This window comes from Fukomys damarensis, unplaced genomic scaffold (assembly GCF_012274545.1).
Source record: "Fukomys damarensis isolate Sample0158 unplaced genomic scaffold, DMR_v1.0_HiC HiC_scaffold_38, whole genome shotgun sequence".
Taxonomy (NCBI): Eukaryota; Metazoa; Chordata; class Mammalia; order Rodentia; family Bathyergidae; genus Fukomys; species Fukomys damarensis.
In genome coordinates, this window is record NW_022900950.1 from 30,713,338 (window position 1) to 30,738,416 (window position 25,079).

Consider the following 25,079-nt stretch of genomic DNA (forward strand, 5'->3'; position numbering starts at 1 on the left):
TATTTGACAGTTGAAAGCTAAACTTCTAACACTGACTGAAGGAAATTTTCTATATATAGACACTACATGAGACCATGAGACCCATGACAGGGAATGTCAGTAATGATAGCAGTTGATGGTAAATGTTTCACGTAAGTGGTAAAATACTGGCTTTAAAATTAACTATTTACACTGCAGGGCTGGGGATTTAGCTCAATGGTTCTGCCACCTGCCTCGCAAGCACAAGGACCTGAGTTCAATCCCCAGTACCCTCCCCAAACAAAAAAACAAAACAAAACAAAAAAAAACACTGCAATCCCTCAAGCAAAGCTAAAAACTGTACAAAGGAATATATTTAATAAAGGGACTAAGAATTAAATGAATAACCTCAAAGAAGGTAAGAAAGGGGAAACAGAAGGAAAAACAAGGGGAAAACAGAAAATGAATAATTTGAATAATAATAATAATAATTTGAAATTTTAAAAATACCACTAATTACTGTAATATAAGTAGTCCAAATGCACCAATTAAAAGACTGAGATTGGTAAAATTAATCTTAAAAAATTAACTCAGTCATATGCTGTCACTGAAAATAAGATGAGCTACCCTGAGGTAAGCATTTGCCTGTCTTGGATTTAATTCCCACTACTGCAAAACAAACAAATAAATTAAATAAATACATACATAAAATTAAAAAGAATCTAAAAAGAAGAGCAAAATAAACCCAAATAAGAAAAAAAGGGAAATAATAAAGCAGAAGTCAATACACTTGAAAACAGAAAAATAGAGAAAATTAAAAATCTAATTATATGAAAATAAAAAATTAATGAACTATCAAGACTGACCAAAAAAGACAGTAAGCATGAATTACTAATAAAGGAAAAAAGAGGGACTTTCACTACTGCAGCTAGAGAAGAATATATCAAAGAAAGTTGGAAGTAGGGAAAAAGGTGGTTGTCAGGTACAATGGCATTTACCTGTAGTCCCAGCTACTAGAGAAGCTGAGGCAGGAGGATCCCTTGAGCTCAGGAGCTCTGGGCCAGCCTGAACAATACAGGGAGATCTGTTGCCCTAAAAGAAAGAGAAAGTGAGAGAGGAAGAGAGATGAGGCAGGGAGAGGAAGCCAGCAGTAGAGAGGAAGCATCTCACCAAGGAATGAATAGTCAATCCAGGGTTCTGCTGGAGAGCTTGGAGTTGCACAGGGGCAGAAAGTGTACTGCAGCCAGCGATGAGGTGCACACACTGAACTCAAATTCCTGTCAGAAGTGTATGGTGGTGGAAGGGGGGCACTCAAGGAAGGGAGTTTTGTCTATTTCTTTTTCAGGGAGACACAAGCTACTGAGCACTTCACTTTCTGATGGGAGGGACCCAGTAGGCAGGAGGGAGAAAGGCTGAAACAGAGGGAGAGGGGTCCTTCCAGATGACCCGGCCGCTTCCTTCTTCACTGAGACTAGAGGGGAAAGGCTGAGGAGAGATGAAGAGAAGCTGTGAGGACTGGCTGTGAGAGCCCAAGGACATTTCTGATGGACCACTTGGCACTGTCCTCGTGTCCTTCGTGAACCATGGAGGCTGCCCGTCCTCATTGGTGTCACTTTCCAACAGCAGGATATCAGGCAAGTGACTCAGCCTCTCTGTGCCTCTGCTTCCCCCTCTGAAATATGGAGATAATGAACCCAATCTCAGAGGGTTATTGTGAGGATTGTTTGAAGTACAGTGGTACCTCGGTTCACAAAGTTAATTCTTTCCACAATTCTGGTCACGGAATTTGCTCCACAATTCTGGTTACTCGCAATTAATTTCATGAATCAAGGTACCGATGTACTGCACTTAAAAATGTTTGGTAAATGATACTCCTGCCTCTGGTAATTATTATCATTAACACTACTATTATTAATGTTTCTGTGTAAGATTAGAGTATACAGTCTATGCTTTTGTTCTTCCTGTTCCCCCTGCCCCAATACTGAAGGTTGAATCCAGGGAGTGCTGAGCTGACCTTTTTTATTATATTCTGAGAGTGGGGGGGTGTCTTACTGAGTTGCCCAGGCTGGCCTCATCTGTGATCAATTTGCCTCAGTTTCTTGGATAGCTGGGATAACAGGCATGCACTACCATGCCTAATCTTTATTTGCGGGGAGGGTTGAGACAGGGTCTCGCTATGTAGAGACTGACCTGGAACTCACTATGTAGCCCAGGTTGCTCTCGAAGTCACAGCAATCCTCCTGCCTCAGCCTCCTGAGTGCTGAGATTATAGGTGTGCGCCACCACTCTCAACATGCCCAGTCTTTTTATTTCTTTAGATTCAAAAAGGCACATAAAATCTTTCCCTATTGCCATGGCCTCCACCTGGAGGATCAGGCAGAGCCTGTCCTTTTCCACAGCCTTGCCCCACGCTCAGCTGGCCATCACTAGAGTACAGTGCTAGGTCTCAGGGCCACAGAGCAGAAGAGCTAGGATGTTAGCTAGTTAGGCCAAAGCTGAGCAGAGCTGGAAGGCATGCATTGCGATGTGTCCAGACACGAGGCACCTCTCCCAGGCAGCTTTGAGGCAGGGATTAGCAGGGTGAGTCATAACCCCATAACCCCGCGAGTGCTTTGGTGCTCTCTGACACATGTGCACAGATGGAAATTGCAGATGGCAGGCTGAGCCAGCTCCATCTCAGCCCTGCAATTAAATCCATATCACAGATTCCTTCCTTGTCTCTCTGGCCTCCCCAGAGGCTGTCTCAGCTGAAGATGTGGAGCTCCTACCAGCTTCACAGTAACAGGCCATGCCCTTCCAAGGTCTCCTCTTGTCCAAGAATGCATCTTTTACAGCCCTGTGCACAGGTTTGTGCCAGCAGAGGCACAGCCCATGAATCAGGCCTCTGTTGTAAGTGCCTTTTCATTTTCAAAGATCTTCTAAAAATACTGCCAATCACCAAAGTATGGCATAGAAACAAGAGACTGGGGACCTGTAAATCCAATCTCCGAGCTTGGAATTTCTCTTAAATTACATTGCAGCAAAGTATCTTCCAAGCCCAAGCACATTCATGACCTTCGAGGAAAATGTCAATGCAAGGCCTGTGTTCTGACCCCACCCAGCCACATGGACTTCCTGTTTATGTCCATCTGTCTTCAAAGGGCCCTTGACATCAGTCTGGCTGCTGTTTTCCCAAGGGAGCACTGCACGAATTTCTTCAAAGTCCTTCTTTGCCCTTGATGTCAAGAGCAGCTTTATAACAGGGCTCTAACACGACAACATTTGGGGACATCCTCCCGCTGGGTGCTCTTGGGGAAACTGAGGGAGGGGATACCATACCTTAGAAAGATTCTTGTTGGAGGGGATTTCTGCATCATAATAGGAGAAGGTAGAGGAAAACTAAGTTTTGTTCGTTGTAGATTGTTTCTAAGACATTCCATTCTAGAAAAGGTAACCACGTGTGCCAGTTTGCCCAAAATAGATTTGGTTTATAGCAGTTGCTCAAGGGTACATCTTAACAGCACCTCTTTTATTCCCCAAAGTGTCCTGCTTTGGTACTAAGATTACATCATCCTGGTTATCCTAGGTTTAATAAGTGGCTGTTAACTTTGCCCCCTAACAATTGGCAATTAGTTAATCCCGGCATTGTCTGCCGGGAAGCCCGGTCAAAATCTTTTTAGTTCTGGGAGAAAGCAACAGGACCTTTAGCAGCACACCTCTAACTCCATGCCACCCAGCTGGCTTCATAGGATATATCTCTGTCACCAGCCTTCTGTGTTCTCAGGAGCAGAGAGCCACCCATAGTACAAAGTATCTATGTCAGAGGCATCCAACTGGCAAAGAAAGGAGACCCGGGCCATGGGCAGCCCAGCCACAGCACTCAACTGGCCAAAGCTGCCTTGGCCACCACAGGACTGCAGGGAGCACCTTTGGCCTTTCAAGGACAATTTTCATCTAGTGCCCATGAAGAGTGAGCAGGAAACTTAGATGAGCACGAATGGACCCAGTGTCAGCAGATAGTCAATCAATGCCTGTTGCTCAGTGGTGAATTCATACATCAATAAAAAAGTTATAAAATTGACAAATACCTGGTCTTGTATCCTGAGCTGGCAGGAAGAGAGTAACATCCTCATCTCACTTTGCCCTAGCTTCTCCAACCTAGAGCTCCTTTTCTAGAAGGGAGAGTGCCTCTGACATTCTGCTTCTGGCATCAGCAGGTGCAAGTGGCTGTCCTCAAGGCCCAGCTCCACCTCTGCTACCTCATTCCAGTCCCCAAAAGGGAGCAAGCCAAGCATACCTTGTCATCTCTGGGCCCAGACAGATTGCAGAAGCCAACCTCAAAAAGAAGGGAGAGGGCTGGGATCCTCCCTGGGAGGCAGCCTCACTCCTCTCTCTTCTACCTTATATAGCTCTCAGTTACAAACTTCACTCACTCACGTGGATCCCTTTTTCTTAAGATCTTGGAGGTGACAAAGGTAGAATTACAATACAGATTTAAAAGCACAAAGCATTAGTTAGCTAAGATAATGTGGTTCATTTCATAATGTCCAAATAATAACATTTGGACAGTTTCCCATTTGGGCTGTTGTTTGGTTTTGGCAGTACACAATGTTCTTGTGGAAATTTTTTTAATAAGTTAAAATTGTCTTTTGAATATGCTCAATTCACCATATCACAATTTTAAGCAACTACTAACACAGTTTCAAATACATAATGCAAAACAATGTCAGAACTAAAATGGCAGACAAATCTATGGATGTGGTAAGAGATTTTTCACACAGTTCTCTCTGTAACTAACAGATAAAATCAGCAAAAGGATTTGGACAATTTGACTCATCCTCTTAGAAAATGGTCTGGTGTTATCTTTAAAATTATGGATATGAAAACCAAATTTTCCAATTTTCAGAGCACAGAGAAATTTACACATGTATGTGTGCTGTGTTAGTTTTCCATCCCTGTGATAAAGCACCTACAATAATAAGCCTTAAAAGAAAGAAAGAGTTATTTTAAGTCACAGCTTCGGAGACTTCAGTCTGCTGCTTGGTGCTGCTGTTTCAGGGCCTGCATCAAGATAAAATATCACAGCAGGGAGCACGCAGTGGTGCGAAGCCAATCCAGGAGGCAGAAAGATACAATAAGGGGCCAGGGGCCCAATATCCCCTTCAAAGGCAGGTGTCCAATAGCTTCCTCCCTCCTGACCCAAGCCCCTAAAGGTTCCTCCACTTCTCAGTGGCACCACAGGATGGCAATCAAGCCTTTAGGAGACATTTTTGATCCAAATGATCACAGTCACACTAAAAAAAAAAAATTCATCACAGACTTGTTCATCACAAACAACCTCATAAACCAGCCAATCTCCCAACTACAATGTAGTGAATAAATAATTGTGGTATATTACTTTAGAATCCCTCCTATACCCCATTAAAAACAAGTATACACATGGTAGTATGGACAAATCTCAAAAAACAATATTTCGAGGGAAAGAAAATAAAAACCAACAATACGTTTCCATTCTTATCAAGCTTAAAAGACAATAAAAGTGTATTGCTTACCCAAGGGACCATAGAGATGGTGGTCACCAAGTCAGGAGGATGGGTGCTGAAGGGGGGGCACCCGGGGGCTTCCAGGGCACAAGTCTTCTTGACTTAAGCAATATTAGTCAAGTATGCACTTTAGAATTCTTCATTAAACACTACAGACACTTTTATGCAAGTTTATGTACATGGGCAGTATTTACTGATAAAAAATGAAGTTTTCAGAATTTTAGGAAAGCCTAGGACCAAGTGCCCCTGGACTGGGAGCTGATCTGCCCAGGAAGCTCTGCCTTCTTTTCCTTTCTCTGCCCTCTTCACTCACCTGGTCTTGCTCCCGGTTCCTGGCTCCTCCCCTACAGCCAGGCTCCTTCTAAATAGACCGATTCCCAGGTGGGCTTGGACGAGAGGCAAAGGGAGGCACTGGCCTATTTGAATCTGTGCCCGGGACCTTCTTCCAGACCAGTAAAAAAGCATTTTCTACCCAGTCAACAGGTCAGCATTCAGTTGTTAGAATGCCCTTTGTCCTCAAAAGCAGAAACTTGCCTTGACCTTGCCTTGAAGATATCACAGGAAAGGAAGGCTGTGACAGGGAAGAATTCAATGTTCAGGCTTGCCAACCTTTTGGCATTGTCTGGTCCCAAAACCCAGTAGAGTGGTAAAGGCCAAAATGGCAGAACATTAAGCAAAGCATCCTGGGTAAAATCTGCACCACATTCCTTCCATTGTTCAGCCAGAAATATCTGGTTCCCAGAAGTGACCTGGTGCTAGGGCACTTCCTGTCAATGCTGAAGGCCCAGCCAAGTTCCTAAGCTTCTGGGAACCACGTTTTGATATAGATGGACTGCTGACACCTGTGCATAAAAAAAGATTCACTTAATCAGACATTTCTCCAAGCTTCTAAGCCTCAGATCCTACCTAAAGCCTGATAAATGAAAGCCTTGTGCTTGTCTTTTTCTGACATGGAGCTCTGCAGAAGCATTCCCCAACAGTGATTACCAAACATGAACAAGACCAGCCACGGCAGCTGCCACCTCTCCTGACACTTTGCAGGCTCCACCAAAGAGCTTCCAGACCCTATCTCCAATCGAGTGTGCTGCAAAGACAAGCAAATCAGGCTCCATTGTCTTTCTTCCTCTACTCTCCTCACTGGAGGATAAAGAAAAGAAGGAAATAGCTCCCAGGTTTCCCATGTCAGGAAAATGGCTTTTAAGTGAACTCTGTCATGTTGTGTCTTTTCTTGTAGAAGCAAATAGAGGTATCCCCTCTCTCAATCACAGGAAACTCCACTTTCTTGCGGAAGGCACAGGCTGGCAGTGTACCCAGTTGGTTTGGTGGGATCCAACAACAGGTAGCCCTTACTGCTATTCAGTTCCCTCTGTCCCACCGAAGGCCCTCCCCACCCACCTTTTTCACTTAGGTTCCTTGAAAGAAGCTCAGGAAGTAGTTAGTCTCTGTTTCCTCAGCTCAAGAGCAACCTTTTACCCCTGCAGTACGACTCCCTAACTTTTGCCTATGAGATCTCTCCATGCCTCTAGGGTCTCTCTCTCTCTCTCTCTCTCTCTCTCTCTCTCTTTCTCTCTCACTCTCTCTCTCTCTGTTTTCTCTCTCCCATTTGTAACTTTTTCCTTCCATCTTGCCCCCTGTAGTCAGTTATTCAGATAGCAGCCAGGATGACCTTTTAAAAATACACATCTGATAAGATCAAAATCCTCGGAAGAGTCCCCAAATGCATTACAATCTGGCCATACTTACTCTCTGACCTTGCCCTAACTCTCACTTTCTGGCTGTCTCTGCTTTCTCACTATTCCTTAAATGTATCCAGCTCAGACCTATTCCAAGGTTTTTATCTCAGTGGTCCCCAAATGCTCTCCCTAGTCTTCACATAGCTCCCCAACTCCTTCCATGGATTCACATCTCTGCTAGACAATTTCTTCAAGAGAGGCCTTTACTAAGACAGCCTCTCGGGCCCTCCCTGCACCTACAAACCCTGTAGAGTTTACAGGCATGTATGATCATATACACAGCATACTATGTGATGTATGTGCTTGTCTATTGCAGTATCCTTCAGTAGAAGGTTAATTTCAGGAAGGCAGGGACTTGGTTGATCTTACTCACTTTTGCATTCCTGGTACCTAAATCATTAGCAATCTCCAACTTATGATGGTTTTGACTTATGATTTTTTGACCTTTTGAGGGTATGAAAGAGATAAGCATGCAGTAGAAATCATACTTCAAATTCTGAATGAGGGTCTTTTATGGGGCTAGTGATATGTGTTCCGAACCTTTCTCATGATGCTGGGCCGTGTCAGTGACCACACCTCCCAGTCAGGCTGGTTATCACGAGGGGACCAACCAACACCCTACGGTGTGATGTGCTCTGAACTAGGATCTTCCATAGGGTGGGTGTGCTAAATCATGCTTCAACTTATGCTATCTTCAATTTATCATGGGTTTATTGGGATATAAGCCCTTCATAAGCTGAGGAGCAGCTGTACTGACACAGAGTAGGCACTCAAGAAATGTGTTAAAGAATGAATCAATGATAACAAATATAGAAATATATGAACATTTTATTTTAACTTAAAACTCACATATGTCCTGACACCAGGCCAAAGCCTTTTCTTTGAATGTGATACACTCATCTGGGACAATTTCTAGTATGTAGCACACCTAGAAAGGATTACCCACAAATTCAAATTTTAATTTCTTTCAAGCAGTATGATCTTAAAGATTCTTGAAAAGCAATTTCAGGACAGAGTCCTTCCATATTTTTATTATTTTCTCCAATCTCCTCTACACTTCATTTAAAATAAATTAAGTCAACTTGCCTTTGAGTCTTTCCAAATCATTCAACTTAGTTGTCAAGAGACAACTTTCTTTTTGTGATCATTAGATTGAATTTATAATATTAATTTTTTTTGCATGCAGTATAATTAACTTACTTAAATACAATAACATGAACTAAACTGGCATAAAATGGTTTAGGAACAAAAACCAAAGATGCGTGGATGAGCTGGGAAGCCACCCACAGCAGCTGGACCACAGGCATCCCATGAGTCTGCACCATCAGCTTGGAAGAGGCCAGAGCTGCTATAGTCTGAAAATCTCTGCTGCCCACAAGGCCATTATGATGGGAACTGGTATGGAACCCACAGAAGAGAACAGGAAAAGCAAAATTAGGTCAAGGTTGTGGCTAGCATAACTGTTCCTCAAAGGCCCATGCATTAAAAGCATGACTCCCAGCCCATGGCCCTGCCGGAAGGTGGTGGAAACTTGAAGTGGGGTCTAGTGAAAAATCTTAGGCCTCTAGTTCCTCCTCTTCCCCTTTCACTCTGTGTATCTGTGTGTGAGGAGAGCAATGGGGACCACTTGTCAAGGACCAAAAACCTCTAAAACTGTAAGGCAAATTAAACATTTCCTTTTTAAAGATGATTTATCTCAGGTATTGTTACATTAATGAAAAGCTGACTGACACGGTCAGCTGAATGAAACAAGGATTCACTTTTAACTCTTGCTTTCCTAACTTGGTAATACTTCATATAATCCAGGTGTCTCTGTCATAGAATAGCTGAGACCAGGTAATTTATAAAGTGTAGAGGTTTATGTAGCTCAAGTCTTGGAGAGTCTATGAGTGCAGTGTCAGCATCTGCTCAGCTCTGTTCCAAGCTTTCTTGTTGCAGCATAACACTGTGGCGAGACAGAACAAGCTTGCCAAAAGAAAATAGTAAAGACACTTTACAGTAAAGCCACTCCCTCAAAAACCCCTCAGTCCATTAATCCACTCATGAAGGAATACCCAATCACATCCCAAAGGCCCCAATTCCAAATACCATGAACATGACTCTGAACATTAAGTTTCCAACACCTAAAATTTGGGAAGCACATCCAAACCACAACAAGCCCTGATGGAGAACTCTGGGCCCATCTACGGAGCTCATCTCAACAATACCCCTTTCCTGGCTCTCAGTGAGACCTTCGTATTGTTTCCACTGCTGGGGTCCTAACCCTGTACACACGTGGGCCTCTGGGTATTGCCATTATCATACTCCTTCTCTGGTGCTTGGGAGCATCAAATCTGGCAACCCCTCTGCAAGCCCTGGTTCTCCCCTGCCACACCTCAGTCTAGATGGGCAACTGTAGGAGCAACCAACAGATTCTATAAGCAAAGTCAAATGTTTACAATGCTGCAGGCATTTTATCTATAGTCTTCAAGGTGACAAATCCTCCTCTGGTCTGAGAAAGCTGAAAGTCAAAGCCAAGATCTTTTCCTTCCGGATGCTTGCATGCACATTTGTGATACTTATCTGTCATCAGACTCTGGCTAAGGATCAAAACCCTCCTCTTCCTTGGCACTTTGTTTTTGGGTTTTTGGGGGTTTTGTTTTGTTTTTTTGTTTGTTTCTTTGTTTGGTTTGGTTTTTTGAGACAGGGTCTCACTATGTAGTTGAGACTAACCTGGAACTCACTATGTAGCCCAGACTGGTCTTGAACTCACAGCAATCCTCCTGCCTCAGCCTCCCGAGTGCTGGGATAACAGGTGTGCACCACCATGCCCAGCCTTCCTTGGCACTTGGGCAAACCTTCTGTTGGATGCAGACATGAGCTAGTTCTACTGTTGTGTTCACACTTTGAAGCCATTTCTTAATGACTTGGTAATGGTGGCCTGTAGGCAGCAGAACCACAAAACCGAGAATCCACACATCACAGGACAGAGGGTCAATCACTCTGGAGATTTTCCAGGCCTGGGAGATAGCTTTGACTTGAATGAAGCTATTGATCTGACATAATGTGCTGATCAGCAAGGACAGTGGACAGTGAGACCCCAAAGCACATGGAAAGGGTCATTCTACAGCAGCAGAGCTTGGACATTCCCACACCGATCACCAAACATGGGTGAGAAAGGACACCTGTAAGGGCATATGGGCATCCAGCTTGCCTGATGAGCACACATCTTATGAGCTGGCAATGCAGATACCAGGCAACATGCAGACCACGCAATCATTTCCTCTGATCTGAGTCACTCTGATCATTGGCTTTCTTTAGTGTTTTCTTTACAGGGAGCATAAGGCATTGAGACCAAGGTAAATATTTGGTCTGTGTGATAACTACATTCTTCATTAAAATTAATGAGATTGCATTCACTCTGAGCAGGTGCCAGTCTCTTTAAGATCAGTCACCTCCAGATCTCTAACAAGATGGTTTCTGGACTTGGATGCATGAGGGCTGGACCCAGACCTCTGTACCCGACCCGCTAGCCATGTAACATCTCTGCTAGGCCCACCAATGTGGATCAGCCCCTACCCACTGGAGAGGACCCAGTGCAGCACTTCTCAGCTCTGGCTGCACCTGGCATCTGTGCTTAACAGGATGTGAATATCGAATACCCAACCTCACCTGAGGTCAGTTAGAATATGTAGAGGGAATGCTAGGACCATGGCTTTTTTCAGAGCTTCTCCAAAGATTCTAAAGAATAATGAGAACTAGGAACCACTGGGTAAGCATGTCTCTCTAAGATGAAGATACAGCTCCCTGATTTGGGAACCAATTTGAACAGTCCTCTGATCTGTGTTATACTAAGGACTTGTGGCATTAGTTACCATATATCGAGGGCCTAGTATGTGCTAAGCCTGGTTATATATGTTACTTACAGTGTCTAAACACCCAAAAACAACCAATAAAGTAGCTATCATTACCCCATTTTTCAAGTTTTAATTTAATTTTTAAAGAAAAAGAATCAAGTTAAGCAACTTGATCAACATTTGCACAGCAGGTTAAGTAGAAAAGCCAGTACCTAAACCCAATGTCCAGTTCCAGAAGTTCAAGTTTTCTCTTACACCAAATTATCTCTTTAACCTTTAATGGTTATAGATACTATGACTCAAATGCGGGGCTTAGCAAGTTTTTTCCTAATCTTTCATCCATAGGAAATTAAAATTGGAAGAATTCCTCCAGAGGAGTTGATGCAGAGATGTCTGCTTGCTTTCAAGAGGTCCAACTCATTTACAGTATTGTGTAATCTAATTTTAGAGGACAGCAAACTAGAGGATAATTTTGAGATAAATTGCATTTGTGTTTTTAATCAGGGGCCAATGTTATTGATTATGCAATAATCCACTCTTGCTGCTTATTTTAATCCTTAGGAAAGCAGTAACTTCCTGCATTAAACTCACTTTGACCCTGATTTTGAAGACTTATTGCTAGGCTTGAACCTGGTAAGGCTCACACATAGAATACTGGAATTAGGTACATAAAATATGAAAATGGAGAGAGCCTTTTAATTGCAGAAATGACTTCTGACAAAGAATCCTTGAGATTCTCCTAAAAGTACTGTGGGAAGAGGCCTCTGCTTGCTCTTCATATTCCCTGTCTGATGATCCAGCTAACTGTCCTCAGAGAACTGGCCAAGCGCTTGGTTCCATAATGACTGCTGGGAAATCAAAGAGCCTGGATGAATTAGCAAAACACCACTCTGATGTAGAACTCTGATCAAGTCACACACTGCTCATGAAGGTAACATCCTTTTGTAAACTGAAGACTAAGGCTTCAGCGGCCAAGGTCAAAGATCAGCATAGTTTTGGAATGTGCTATCCACAGCACAAGTACAGTACGAGCCTCATAAAAACACAGCTATTTTATTCAGCTTTACAAGTTTGCGATGATGTCTCTGTTTGGTGCTTTTGAGGTACTTCTGGCCTGAACCCTGAAACACTATTCCACAAAAATTGATGAACGCGATGTTTAGCATTCTGTTTCAAGCTTCGTAAGAGGTTCATGAATATTCATTGAGTAACTGACAGAGATGGGTGAAGGTGTATGGCCCCAGTACTTTGGTAGGGACTTTTTATACATTTATTAGGCATTCATCTAATACAGCGATGGCAAACCCTTTAGGGCTTTCAATGATAAAATAGCTGGCCATGGCACATGTGCTCTAGGTTCCCCACTGCTGATGCAACATAAACCTCACAATGTTCAAATGAAGAAAATGAGCTCCAGTGAGTAGTTACCAAGAGATGCAATCAACTTTCAAGCCAGCTCTGTCTAGCTGCAATCCTCAGATTTTTTTCACTGTATGCTTATTAACAGTATCCTTGGGAAGGCTCGTCTGTCCAGAATGGTGGCTCCAACCTTTGCCCAACTCTTTTCTTCATGTAAGATCTTGGGCTTGGCCCCCAAGTCAACTTAATACACTCAGTAAATATCTTTCCTGTCTGCAAGGCACTGTGCCACATGCTGCCAGAGAGGTGACCCAGCCCTCAGGGAGGTTGAGATCTGGTTGCCTGGTGCACAAATGCTTTAGAGGGGAAAGAAGGCAGGTCACAGAAAGGAAAGTAAGCAAAAATTCTATCCAACTGAGGAGTCAGTTAAAGTCTTCTTGTAGGGGCTAGCATGTCACAGAGGCCTCAAAGGATGTGCAGAACATTAATTAATGGAAATGAGCACAGAGGAAATGGCATGCTCTGGGCCCACTGTTCAGGCACTATACTTTGAGCCTGGGTCCTTTTGGGCCCAAATCCTAGCTTTGGCACTTTGTTAGCAGTGTGACTTTGCTAGCAAATAAATTAACTCTCCACATCTCCATGTCTTCACCACAAAAGAGAACCAGTTTTGTTTGACTCCAAGGTACATTCTTTCCTCCTTTTACAAAGAATCTGTAAAGAGTGCCTGTAACAGAGAACTATACAGTGATTGTGGAGGCAAAATGAGATCATGAGTGTTCAGTGCTAAGCTTTATTCCTGACCCACAGAAAGGGCCACATAAATATTAGCTAGTTTTATTATTAATATCTGTTAGTACATCAATAGCAGTTTTATTGTATTAATTTCTGTTGGTTACATCAAAATATCTGAAAACAACTTAAACGGAGGAAAGGTTTACCTTGGCTTATGGTTTCAGTCTATGGTCAGCTGGCTCCACTATGGCAAAAAGATATGGTGGAGGAAAACTGCTCATCTTATGACATCCATGAAGTAAAGCAGAGAGGGGGGAAAGAGCCTACGAGGATGGGGACAGGAACCACAGTATGCCAGGGTCACATTTCCATGATCCACTCCCTTCAAGCAGGGCCCACCCCTGTTTCCATCATCTCTCAATAATGACATCAAATTCTGGTCCATCAGTAGAGGCTTCACTCTTCAATCAACTTCCAAAAACCCCACCAACAAAGCCTCCAACACAATGAGTTTTGGAGGGTCATTTTAGAATAGGCCACCACCATAACACCCATTTGAATGAAAGATGGGTGAGTGTAGATGTAACTCCCCATCCCCAGGACTTACTACATTGCTTGGGACATATTAGATACTTGTTAGAACACCCCTTAACCCTGCCAGTCTCCCCATTAATCAGATGCAGTAACACCTACTCCCAATGGTTAAGGTAAGGAATCCGTGGGACATTGCACCTGAACACATTCAGCATAGGCCTGGCTGTGGTGGGTACTCAATAAATGCTAAGTCAATCCAAGCTTCTACAAGATCTACTCCGTGCATTCTTTCCTTTCTGAATCAAGATAATAGAAATTTAGTATTCGTACTGAAATATAGGATGTAATCTGTGTTTTATGAGCTGCTAACAGTGTTCTATGAAAAAAAAATCAATGCCTATGTATATCCTTCTGAAAATTTATGCAACATTCATGCAAGAAAACATGATAGACTCCTATGTAATTGTCATTTTTCAATAAGGTGTGGTTAAGACATGGAGGAGCATGTGATTAAAACAGTATGATCCTGAGAACACGAACGCACTGACAGATCGAGGAAACTGCAGAAGTGGACTGGCAAGATGCGCTCAGGTATACTGAGCGAGCCTGGAGCAGTCTCACATCCTGACAGTACAGCAGCCCACAGCCTTAGCCAGGGAGTCCCAGCCGCTCTCAATGGAGGAGAAGCGCAGCCAGCCACAGCGTCAGCACCGTCACCGCCACCACCATCCACACCATCACTATCAGCAGCAGCAGCAGCAGTCACACCATCACCACCATTATTATTTCTACAACCATACCCACAACCACCACCAAAGTCATCGTCACCAGCAGCCTCACCAATACCTGTAGCATGGAGCCGCGGGCAGCCCCAAGGCCCAGCCAAAGCCGCTGAAACATGAGCAGAAACAAACCCTCCAGCAGCACTAGGAAACACCGAAGAAGAAAACAGGCTACGATGAAATAAATGGTAATGCTAGAGAAAGAGAAATATCTTTAAACAATGTGGGTTCTGATGAAGCTACCAACCTTATTTCCAGGGTATTTAATGGCAACCAGGAAGTTGTAGATACCAGTCTGAAGCAGACTGCAAAGGCTGGCACCTTTGGGGAAGACAGGAATTAAAACCAAGAATTTCATTCAGAAAAACAGTATGGAAAAAAAGAATGGGAAGTCTTAGGAAAAGAAATCTGGAGAAAATCAGTCTGTAGATAAAACTGATACTGTAGCAATTCCAAATGGTGTTGCAACAAATAATTCAGGTTATCTTACTAATGGTTATATGGGCAAGGTGCAGATAATGATGGTAGTGGGTATACTACTCCTCAAAAAAAAGGAAAACTAGGCTCAATAGTGCTAAGGATTGTGAAAACCTTAATTTAGTCCAGGACAAAATAATGCAACAAGTCCTTAAAACGGGGACTTGAAAGTTTCAAGCCTGACTGTAGTGAACAAAAGGGAAATCGAGTAGATGGTTAAAAGCCCATTTGGAAGTATGAAACTGGACCTGGAGGAACAACTCAAAGAAAACCTGCTATGAGTGACGTGCTTCGTAAAAGCTCAGATATTACATCTGGTGTGAACAGCGAGAAGTTTGATGATCGGCCCCAAGGAAAGCATGCCTCAGCTGTTGCCTCCAAAGAGGACTTGTGGACCCTACTTAAACCCCCTCGTTTTTCCAGTGGACAATAGCAGTGCTAAAATAGTTCCTAAAATAAGTTTTGCAAACAAAGTTAAGGAAAACCTCAACAAAACTATACAGAACTCTTCTGTGTCACCATCTTCATCTTCATCCTCTTCAACCACTGGGGAAACTCAGACCAAGTCTTCAAGTCGATTATCCCAGGTCCCTATGTCAGCGCTAAAATCTGTTACTTCTGCCAGCTTTTCTAATGGTACTGTTTTAGCAGGGACTGATGCAAGCATGTATCCTCCAGGGGGTCAGTCTCTGCTAACTACTGCAGCTAATATGCTAACACCCGTCTCTTCTGGAACTGATTCAGTTCTACAGGGTGTGAGTCTAACTTCAGTATCTGTCGAAAAAATTAAATCTAGCCTTTTTATCTACCCTCCCAATATGCAAGGTGGCTGTTGAATACAGCACAAGCAGACAGATCAGTAAAACCTGGGGGATATCTTCCAGAATCAGTGGGGCTTATCATTTATAAATGAGCCCAGTGCTGCACCTGAGACTGTTATTGGGAATTCATCAGATCATAAAGTGATGGAGGTGACATTTCAAGGAGAATATCCTGCCACTTTGGTTCACAGGATGCTGAAATAATCCCCTCAGGAACTGAGCATCTTGTGTTTCCCCAGGCTTACGAGTTGGAGAAATGGACTAGTCCTCAAGTTCTGGGTAGTATTCTAAAACCTGGGGTGACTAGTGAGAGTGGAGCCTTATCCTTGGAACCCATATAGGTTACCTGCAAAAAGCAGACACCGATGGTCAAGGTGCTTTAGTGTTTCTTTCAAAGAACTAAGGCAGAAAATCAAAATCCTCTGGCACGTCCTATGAACACTTTGTTAGGCTCTGCCAAAGAACAGAGATACCAGAGAGGCCTAAAAAGGGGTGATAGCTGGGGTTCTTTTGACCCAATGGCTGATATTATATATCACACTAAAGCAAAGGAATCTATTTGGAATTTGCAGAAGCAAGATCCCAAAAGGATAATCACTTATAATGAAGTCATGGATATAGTCCAGATCAATGAAGGACCAGGCTGCCTATTCATAAGCTTTCTGTAGCATTAGAGCCACTGTTCATGAGGAAAATGAGGCTTTTATGCTCCTGGATCTTCAATGCAGCAGAGGAACCATAAGTAGGACTACAGGATAATATATACAAATGTATATGTGTGTGTGTGTGTGTGTGTATAGTTATTTTTTAAAAAGCTAACTGAAAATAATTAGACTTCTTAAGGAATCAAATTTATTTCAAGAGACTACACATGGTTATTTAATCTCCTGTAGTGAATAGTTTTTCGTTTTTGTTTTTCCCTTGTTAGTTTTTAAGTGTGAATGCAAGTGATTAATGAATACAGACTTAACAAGTGTGGTTCTAAAGTTCCTGCTGTCATCACTTTGGGCAACAAATGACCCAGTGAAAGGCAAATCCACTTAAAAGATCTCTGTATCTTGTTCTGTGACTGAAGAGATACACTAATTGCGGGGAACCCAGAATGTTTCAACATATTCCCCTCCTCCCTTGATATTTGGTTTTACTTCTAAGCCCTGCGAGAATGCTGGATAAATGCCCAGAAGTAGTTTGCAGGGGTGTACTTTTTTAGTGAATATGATTTGCACGTCTTGACAGGAGTTAAGCAGGCTCTGTGGAGTCTTGGGAAAATATTTTCTTTCCTATTATTTTTTATGGGGTAAGAATAGGGGAAGGCCTTGAAGTTCTACAATTCTGAAATACTTGGTGGGTACATAGTTAACTTACTTTGGTTACATGCTGGACTTTTAACAACTGAAGAATCCCTGATTTTTTTTTTTTTTTTTTTTTTTTTTTTTTTTTTTGGTTTTTTGAGCCAGGGTCCCACTACATAGTTGAGACTCACCTGGAACTCACTACGTAGCTCAGGCTGGTCTCGAACTTACAGCAATCCTCCTGCCTCAGCCTCCTGAGTGCTGGGATAACAGGCGTGAGCCACCACGCCTGGCAAGAATCCATGAATATTAAAGAAAAGATGCAGAACAAGCAATTGACTTAGCTATGGAATAAAATTTTTGTGCCCATGTTTTAATGTAATTGTATAATTGGGAGCAAAAATGTATTTTGCTTTTCAACTGTAGATGCTCCATACTTGCTCTCTGTCACTAAAACTAAATTTGTAGCTTTTCTCATTTTCATCAAACATCAGAGAAATGTATGTACCTTTCTGTAAATTCTCTTTAATTTCTCAGCAAAATCCAAAGGGGAAGGAAAAGCCCATAAGAATTAAAACTTTATGTTTTTAGCCAGTGAGTCATTTAATGAATCCTGCTAATAGGAGGTGTGTTTTCATTCAAATTGTACTTCTGAGCTTACTAGCTTCTAATTATATCTTAACTAATATATCTTATTACTAGAGAAAAAAAACTGCAGAAAGCCCTCAACAATTACAAGTGTGTAAAGGATGTCAGTACACTATAGAGATGGCATTTCAGATCTATGGGGAAGAAATGTTTTTCATTTTATTATTTTAACCATTACAAAAAAACCCCATAAAAGTTGTACATATTTAAATGGGGTGTCATGCGCTGTTTGATACATGTATATACTACAGATATTTAAATCAGGTTCATAAATTTCCTAAACATTTATCAATTTTTTTTTTTGGTACCAGGGATCCAACTCAGGACTTTGTTTGCAAGGCAGGCAGCAGAACCACTGAGCTAAATCTCCAGCCCACAGTTACCAATTCTTTATAGTGAAAAACTTTCCACATCTTTTTGTCTAGTTGTTTGAAATGTATAATACATGACATCTCCTTTCACCATACTGAATATGCAAAGTACACCACTGAACAGAGGTAGTTTCATGAAGGTTAGCTGCAAGGTGTGGTCAGAAGCCATGTCAATGGCTCTCCTGCTCTGTCACATTAGAATCTAAATGTGGGGAAGAAATTTTATTCAGTGAATGGCATCAGAGTTTCTCTTTCACCCCTTACATCAGATTTTCCATGATGTACAGAGAATAGACATAATAATTTTTAAAATCATCATCTAATGACTATTAACATGCTCTGTAAAAATATTTCTATGTTGAAGACAGCAATAAAGCTACTCACATTTAAGACTCTCACTGAAGCAGCCACATGACTGCATCCTGCATCTCAAATTTGTTCCCCTCTCAGGGCTCATGATGGGCTGTCAGAAGCCTGTGACTCCACCTTGCTCCACATGCTGACTCCTTTCTATCTTTCAAGTTCTACTCAAATTTTGCATAGCTTTGTTCATTTGCTTCCTACATTCCAGTATCTAACAATTTCATCATCTGCCCTTGTGAAACTATCAGTTCTGGGAGGGCAGTGGGTTTCATCACCTGTCTACTGCCTGCAGTAGTACTGAGCATTAATTAGATATCCAACAAACATTTCCTGAATGAATGACCCTCCCTTAGTTTAATATCTTCCCTGAATGTTACCTCCTTTTCTGATTTTTCTTTTAGCCACACTAGAAGCCTCACTAGGAAGTCTGTTTCCAACTTTGTTTTATCTTTCAAGTAGCTACCCCATTCATTCTTGGTTTCTCTTCAGTGTTTTAAAGACAATTTACTATAGTTATATATCTTTGATAAGGCACCAATTTGTAATTTCAGCAATATTTTGGCTGATTATACTCAATAATTCAATTCTAAAGATGATAGATGCTTCCAAGTCACATTTCATTGATTCTGATGCCAGGCACTGCCAGTCCCTCACTCTAGAGTTAAACGGCAGCTGCCAAAGATCAAAGGAGTTTCACCAGTAAACAGTGCAACTAAAGAGATTGTATATGTGCAAGCACGCACGTGTGTGTGTGTGTCTGTGTGTGTGTGTGTTGCTATGCTCAGAGCAACATGCCCTCTCCCTTTTTTATTGTGTCCACACAGCAGAATCTGACCCAGAGAAACTGACCCATAGGAGATGATGACATAAAACTGAGAAACTTCTTTACATAATATGATTAAGGCAGATGCCTAAACCTGCTCTCAATGTCTTTGACTTGGGTCATCTCCAAGGCAAGAGAATTTTTTTTCCCTACTCTTATGTCCTTCTTCTGTGCCTTCTGTCCTGACCTCAAACTTCTTATGAGGGGCATATCAAAAAGATTTTACTAAATATCTTCATAGTCTTCTAGATGACACTTATCTTCTACAAGATTATCAAAGAAAAAGTGGTATTGACTATGGCAGGTTCTATTTTGAACACAATGGCAGCAGTACCTACTCTTGGGCTCCCACCCATTGCATGATGGCAAATATGTATACTTCCCTTGAGACTGGGCAAGCCTTTAGGGCTGCCTCCACCAACTGGCATGATACTATGTGACTTGGAAGGGGAGATCAGAAAGATGTCACGCAGTCCATCTTGCTTTCTGGGGACACATCCTTTTTGATTCCATCCATTTTTCAAGGAAACTCAAGCTAGCTCACACACAGACACCACATTAAAGGATCTGTGAGAAACCAAAGTGTGGCTTTCCAGTTAATAGCTCAGCCAGGGTCCCAACAGACAGACCAGATCTACCCTCAGATGACCCTAACTCAGGTGCCAGGTCACTCTCGGCCCTTGAAGCTCCTTTACCTGGGCCCCTGACATCAGGGAGCAGAGACAAGCTGTTCCTGTTGTGTCCTCAGTCAGATAATTTATGAGAATAATAAAATGGTTATCAGCCACAATTAAATTTTAGTTCATTAGGCTGCCATATTATGTGGAAAACTGATTTGCCTACTTACGGATCATAATTTCAAGATGTGTTCTAAATGTTCTATGAAATACCATTCTTAATTAGAGTTTGAAAGATTTAGAACAACCAAGCTCACTAAATAAACATTCAGGGTAAGGAAAATTACATACGCATTAAGATGAATTCCACTGACGTTGGGTATGTTCATGAGTTTAACATATTTTCCATGAGCAACTTGCCAAGGAAATAGCATAATGGCTTTGAGAGTCAAGAAGTCTTCCAGGTGAGGTAAGAAGGGATTGGTTCAGTTGAAAGTGATTTTAAATAAAAAACAGAAAATTCAGAAAAGCTGAACAAAAGGTGCTGGGAGGGAACCCACTGCCCATTCCTACAAGAATCCCTAGACAGTATGTGTGGAAGGAGGTGCTGCTGGTGGTGCCAGGTTTCTGCTAAAACGGGCTAGGTCTGAGCCATTCCTATTTACACATTACAGGACATGGTGCTCTTACCAGGACAGATGATAGGAGGACATGCAGATGACTGACACATAGAAAGTTCACATACACACCAGAAATGTTAAAACCAGCTCTCTCTTGCATTCCAGTCTACTACGATGACTTTCTACTATAAGCAGTGATTAAAGTAACTACCAGACCCTACCAACATGGACTGTACCAAGGGATGGAATCTACTTTCTCATTGCACTTACTTCCCCAGTTCACGCTCTTTCCCAGCTTCTGGAAATAGCTCTCAGTCCTCTACTTCCTCTTGCTTATTCACTCACATCTCCTTCTCACCCACCCTATGATCAGTAGTGACTCCACACTGTCACATCCAGGGCCCAGGATTTAGCTCAGTGATGCTGCTGCCTGCCCTGCAAGCGCAAGGGCCTGAGTTTGACCCCCTAGTACCAAAAATAAATAAATAAATACATATTGTCACATCCAAAGGACATGTTTTTATTCTCATTCTCCTTGTCTGGCTAGCATCTGACATTGACTATGCTCCCTTCTCTGCTTCCTATATTAATATCTCCTTCCAGTTTCCTCCCTGCTTTCTTCTCTGCCTCTTGGATTCCTTTCTCAGTGGTCCCTAGGACACCATCAGGGGCCACTATACACCAAACATTAATGACTTCCAAGATCATTTTTAGCTCAACCCTCCCCTGATCTCTTGCCCCAAATATCTTAACTTCCTACAGAGCACCTCCATTTGGTGCTATCAGAGGAATCTGGAGCTCAAAAAGTTCAAACTTAGGGCCAGGAATTTTAGCTCAGTGGTTCTGCTGCCTGCCTCACAAGTGCAAGGTCCCGAGTTTGATCTTTAGTACCCCCGCTCCAAAAAAGTTCAAAATCAACATCATTCCCCCAGATGATCTCTTCCTCTTTCTCCTCTGTTCCACTAGCCACATAACTAGACACCCAGGCCCCAAATTAGTCCACTCAGCTTATTCATCCAATTTCTAAGTAGTTTGCTGGTGGTGTAGTAAGCTATAAGCTAGTGAATGAGGGAGCAAGCACTTACATTATAGTATGGAAGAGGGCACGTGGGGGTAGGACATTATAGAAACACTAAGGTTATCACACCTCAACTTCAGTTTAACAATAACCCACAACCTTCGGACCAACCTCACACCTCAACTTCAAAAGATCAGAAAAGATTTCACTGAGGTAGTGACAAGCTTATACCTGAAAGTTAACCACGAGTTCTAAGGTAAAAAATTTGGGAGGGCAGGATTGTTACCGACGAGAGACAGAACATGTGTGCACCTAACTGGAGTGGAGCAATAGAAATACACACCGTATTCCTAAATTAAATTGTATGGCAGAACCCTTGACATTGGAGGTGTAATGTGTGCACTTAGGGTGGAAGGGAAAATTGGAATGATACAACAGAGTAATCAGGAGCTAAACTGTTAAAGACTGTCGATTTTATCTCGATGAACATGGAATCAATAGTGTTTTAAGCAGGCAATTTCTTTCAGTATTTGTTCAATGTATGCATGCTATGAAGAACACTCAAATTTCCCAGTGGAGAATGGGTATAGGCTGAGACAGGAGGCAGAAAGGATGATAGAGGCACGAGGCGATGGTGGCCTCACCAGGGGACTGGATTAGGGATATCAAATAATACAGAGGTTCAGAGGAGTTTTAGGAGCTTCTCCTGAGGACTTGTTGAATGTCTGATGATGAACGACGACACTGCATCCAGGCTCTGATGCACCTGGGTGACAAGGGTGTCATGTATTGAGGGAACACTGCAGGCAGGTGTGGGCAAAGGGGCTAGGCAAGGTGGATTTGGGGTGTCTGTGCAATACCTTGGTAAACTACCAGGGGCCATAACTAGGCAAGTTGTTTGAACTCAGGGAATCTTAGTCAGAGACAAGGATTCAGCAGTCACTGGCACAGCATAGTTGAAGCCATGGGAGTAAAGAACTCTGACCTAAGAGTGTAGGGGAGCAAATGACATAGAACAGGACCCTGAATAACATGAACAGAAATGTTACACCAGACTCCTGCCTATTTCCTTCCACAACAAATCTTCATGCACATCCATCCTAGACTTTACCTCTGTATCTTGTCTCAGTCTCCCACTCCATTCCCACAGGTGCCATCTGCTCCAGGCTTTTGCCCCTTTTCAGTGGAGTTACAGCTTCTCAGTGGCATTTCTCTTTTAGCTGGGGTCTCCCCACCTTGCCACCCAATGGATCAGTCATGCATGTACTAGTGGTTCAAGTTGCGCAAAGGAATAGTCATACATCTACCTTCTGCACTATTAACACAATCTTCACACAAAGTTATTCTGAAATATCAGTTATCTGTTTAAAATCTCTGTAAAGCTCCCTATGGACATTTTAGGGAAAACCCAAATTCTTTAGGTAGATAAATTAAGCCCTATGGCTGGAATCCTACTTTTCTTGCCCCACAGTATCAAATTCACTTTGCCCTAGCCATACTAAACCACAGCAAAGCATGTTCTTTATAACTTGAATGTCTCCCACCTCTACCCACTCCTTACCTAAATAATCCTTACTTCAACATGCTAACAGCAAGGCCATACACACATGCCCGTCTCATCCAAGCTTCAGAAGGTTTGTACTACCTGATGGGACTGTTCCATGTTATCTGACAGTCAGCCATGTACATGTATCACTGGTGGTTCCAGCTGGCAGGAACGTGTTAAAGCTAGCTCAAGTGCTGTTTCCTCCAGAGGCCTTTCCAGCCCTACAGTCTCATTTAGATGCCCTTCCTCTAGTGCACATTATCTTATTTATGTCTCTATTATGGCTCTCAATACCATGTAATTGCAATTTATTATTGATTTGTCTGTTTCCTTCACCAAATTGCACATACATCTTATTTGTCTTCTTAGCATAGGTACACAGTAGACACTAAATATGCATTGAGTAAATACACTGAAGACTTTTTTTTTTTTTTTTTGGTACTGGAGATTGAACTTGAGGCCTTGCACTTGGTGAACTTGGTGGAACCCGAGCACTTTCAACTTAATCCCTACACACTGAATCCCCCTAATATTAGGGATAGACACCCACAGTGCCCTCTATTTAATAGAGGACACACGCCAAAAGTGACAGATGGAATGGGAGTGGGATGTGGAGGTGGGCTTCCCCTGGAAGCTGAACTCAGAAAATTGACCTCCTGTAACTCCTTGTGAACCCCAAAACACTTTGTTCACACTTTAAAAAAATTTTTATCTAAGATATTAGAAAACTGTTCTAGTCTTCTATATAACCCCTGCAACAACTGATATGATGCTTTCCACATAATACATATATAATAGAAACCTGAGAAGCCAGGTGTGGTGGTACACACCTATAATCCCAGCACTCTGGGAGGCTGAGGCAAAAGAATTTCAAGTTTGAAATCCTGGGGAACTAGTAAAGACCCTGTCTCAAATTTTTTAAAAAATAATTTTTTTTTAAGGGACAGGGACGTAGCTCAATGCAAAAGCCCCAGGTTCAATCCCCTGCACTATAAAAAATAAAATAAAAAATAAATATCTGGAAAAAGTAGTGTTGAGTCTTAGTAGGTTTCTAGACAACACTGAAAACGGTTACCATGAACTATGCAAGATGGATCTGATCTGTACCTCAAGTTTCACAACACTTTTACAAGATGGTAATGCTTTTGTCATTTTATAAATGAGGCAGGTAGGCTCAGGAGGGCTACAAAACTTGTGCAAGGTCATGAGGCCATGTAGGCCTGGCTCACTATCTACTTAAAAAAGTGGAACTAATAAAAGATGATGCTTAGCTTAGCATACAAAGGAAAAGGCAATCACATTGTGTTAACATGTGATGCAGACTGGTGGTGGGACAGAAGCCAAGACTCTGTCAAAACAACTTGTTCAACATATTGGCATCAAGAACTCCAAAAGAATTCCCTTGGAGATGCTTGACTGCAAAAAGCCACCATACAGCTGGTAAGACTAGAAGACTACCCTTGAGTCATCCTAGCCTCTGAATGCCAGCAACAGCTGCATGTGGCACAGGCAGCAGCACCACCAGGTCCGGCTATCATCTCTCCAGCAGTAAATACTTCACAAAGCTGCTCAACATATGCAAGTTGCCCAGCAACCACTTTGTCCTTTGTCCTAAAGCTTCTCAAGGGTCCTTAAAATTGATCTTTTGTATTTTGCCAGAAGTTTTACAGATACTGTGTTTCCATCAGGTTATCAAAAGCCATTCAACATTCTTCAATGGGAGGCTAATTTGGTTTTAACCACCTGTCCTCAATTATTAAATGCTTCAAACCACTGCAGACCTTGTAACAGGAAACCTGAAACAGTCTAAGAAGCATGCTAGCCATTTCAACTCTACTTAACCTCAGGTTCTAATTAGAAAGTTTTGCACGTGGTATGAGGGTTGCAGACTGATAGTTCTGGCCTGAGCATGTGAATTCTAATTACATGTCATCGTGGCCAGACCTCCCACAATCGTTAGGCAAGGCCTAACAAAGCTGTGGCATGTCTATACCATGGAACACTTACAATCTTAACACCCAAAC

At 42.3% G+C, this 25,079-nt stretch overlaps 1 pseudogene; it reads left to right on the forward strand.

The window, feature by feature from the left end:
• The first annotated feature begins 14,352 nt into the window (after nt 1–14,352).
• On the forward strand, nt 14,353–16,425 carry LOC104862179 (annotated as a pseudogene).
• The last annotated feature ends 8,654 nt before the right edge of the window (nt 16,426–25,079 follow it).